This window comes from Silene latifolia, chromosome Y, assembly GCF_048544455.1.
Source record: "Silene latifolia isolate original U9 population chromosome Y, ASM4854445v1, whole genome shotgun sequence".
Taxonomy (NCBI): domain Eukaryota; kingdom Viridiplantae; phylum Streptophyta; class Magnoliopsida; order Caryophyllales; family Caryophyllaceae; genus Silene; species Silene latifolia.
This window is the reverse complement of record NC_133538.1, coordinates 364,529,755-364,532,471: the sequence shown is the minus strand read 5'-3', so window position 1 is coordinate 364,532,471 and position 2,717 is coordinate 364,529,755. Positions and strand designations below refer to the sequence as shown.

Here is a 2,717-nt window from a genome sequence, read left to right as displayed (position 1 = left end):
TGAGAATTAAAATGCGAGTTAGGGAGTTAGAAATATTTACAAATGGTGGTTTAGGGAGGACTCCACCAAACTCTCATTCTTGGTGAGATGTCAAGGGGGCATGTCCAAGGTGTTGTTGATGTTGATCAACACCTTGAAAAAGTAATCAAAATCTTGTTCATTGTCGTGATAAAGTTCTTCAATAGATCTTTGCCCTTGTTGTCGGTCTTGATCGATGGCATTACCAATATAGGGATTGAAAATCCCTTCAAATTCGTCGTCCCAAAGACCACACACTTCATCTACTTGATCACTAAAGATCTTTTGAGTTGATAGAGACAACTCTCCCATTATCTTGTCTTGGTTAATGAGGCCATCGTCTTCATTACTTGACTTTGGTGAGCTTTGCAAGCTCTCTTTGTTACAATTCACTTGCTCTTTGAATGGAGCATCTTCAATTTTCTTCTTCCATTGGAGTTCTGACTTCTTCCTATCATCCTTCCGGCTATAATGATCAATCATAAAAAATGGTTCATGCAAACGGGGAGCTCTCATAGTCTTGTCAAGATTGAAAGTTATACTCTCATCTCCCACCTCTAGAGTAAGCTCTCCATGTTTCACATCAATCACCACACCCGCGGTGTGTAAGAAAGGTCTTCCTAGAATGATTGGAATGTTGGAATCTTCTTCCATATCAACAATGACAAAGTCCACCGGGATAAAAAATTTCCCAATTCGCACGGGAACATCTTCCCATATCCCTAATGGTGTCTTCGTCGATCTATCGGCCATTTAGAGTGTAATATTGGTGCATTTAAGCTCTCCCATCCTCAACCTTTTACTCACCGAGTACGGCATAACACTCACACTAGCCCCTAGATCACATAAGGCTTTGTTGATCGTGGTGTCGCCAATGGTACACGGTATTGAGAAGCTTCCCGGATCCTTGAGTTTTGGAGGTGAACTCCCTTGAAGTATTGCACTACTCACCTTAGTGAAGGCGATAGTCTCAAGCTTCCGGATCGACTTCTTATTTGTGAGGATGTCTTTCATGTATTTCGCATTGGCCGGTACGTGATTGATTAATTCCGTGAAAGGAATTGAGACTTCCAAATTCTTCACAATTTCCATAAATTTTCCAAGTTGGTCATCAAATTTGGGATTGGCTTGACGGCTTGGAAAAGTAAGTCTAATCACAATGGGATCCTTCTCCTTGACCTTGTCTTCATATTTCTTTGAGATTTCTTCTTTTGATGATTCTCCATCTTTGGAGTTTTGCACAATTTCTTCCTTGTCACTAGCTTCCACAACTTCATCCTCAACTTGCTTCTTCGGTTCTTCATACCTTGTACCACTTCTCAAGTGAATGGCACTAACCGTTTCATGTCTTGGGGGATTACTTTAAGGTGGTAATTGCCCCTTTTGTCTTTGTGAGCTTGAAGATGCTAGTTGAGTCAATTGAGTTTCCAACATTTTGGTGTGAGCTAGGATGTTGTTGATGGTGGTTTCCTTTGCTTGACTATGTTTTTGCGTTTGAGTGAAAAATTCTTGTTGATTCTTTTGCATTTGAAGGACCGCTTTTTGAACATCAAAACCTTGGTCATTTTGTTGATTGTATGGAGATTGATTTTGGTAACCTTGGTTTTGGTTGTAAAAGGGTCTTTGATTTTGGTTTCTCATGGGAGGTGGGGTGTATGTTGTTTGAGGGTTTTGAACATTTTGGCTTTTGTATGAGAGATTTGGATGGAATTTTGTGTTTTCATTGTAATAGTTGGAATAAGGGGTACCACTCTTGTATGCTTGGAAAGCATTCACTTGTTCATTTGTTCCCCTACATTCACTTTGGTCATGCCCCAAAGTTCCACAATTCTCACATATCCCACTTGGGATTGATGAAGATGCCGTCATGGCATTAACATGATGTTTTGGTGATTTTGAGGCTTCTTCAAGTCTAGCCATAGCTTTTTCAAACTTCAAATTGATTGTGTCAACGTGAGCACTAAGTTGAGCACCCAATTGAGTAACGGAGTCCACTTCATGCTTTCCTCCTCTAGTAGCCTTGCGAGGTCTACTATATTGTGAGTTATGGACCGCCATTTCCTCAATTTTGTTCCAAGTTTGATTGTCATCAACTTCGGTGAACATTTCATTAATTGATCCCATGTTGAGAATGTTCCTTGAATCTTCATATAGACCGTTCCAAAATTGTTGTACCAAGAACCACTCGCTAAGTCCATGATGAGGATATGAGCGACAAATTCCTTTGAACTGTTCCCAAGCTTCATACAAAGATTCTTCATCCCTTTGCATAAAACCCGTAATTTGAGCTCTTAGCATGTTAGTCTTTTCCGGTGGGTAGAATTTTTTGTAGAAAGCTAGAGCCAACTTCTTCCAAGAATCAATTCCGAGAGTGGGCCCTTCAACCATTGTTTCACGGTGCCAATTAGAGAAAAAGGAAATAAGACCCATCGAATTTGGTCTTGAGTTACACCGGTTTGAGAAATCGCATCACAATAGTCACAAAAGGTCTCCATATGAGAATAAGGGTCTTCACTAGGCATCCCCCCAAATTGGCTCCTTTCGACTAATTGGATAAATGCGGATTTGGCAATGAAATTTCCGGTTAGATGTTGTGGTGTGGGAGTACCATTGGGTAGGTTCTCCTCGGTGGGTACGGAATGTGATGAAAACTTAGGCATTGTGGGTTGATTTTGTGTTGTATTTTGTGTTGGGTTCTC

General features: G+C 40.6%; 1 non-coding gene across 1 annotated transcript; it reads left to right on the top strand.

Annotated features, from left to right (window-relative positions):
- Nucleotides 1-2,209: 2,209 nt before the first annotated feature.
- Nucleotides 2,210-2,316, top strand: LOC141634996 (small nucleolar RNA R71). Its single transcript, XR_012539708.1, has one exon. It is a non-coding gene; the product is annotated as a small nucleolar RNA R71 (small nucleolar RNA).
- The last annotated feature ends 401 nt before the right edge of the window (nucleotides 2,317-2,717 follow it).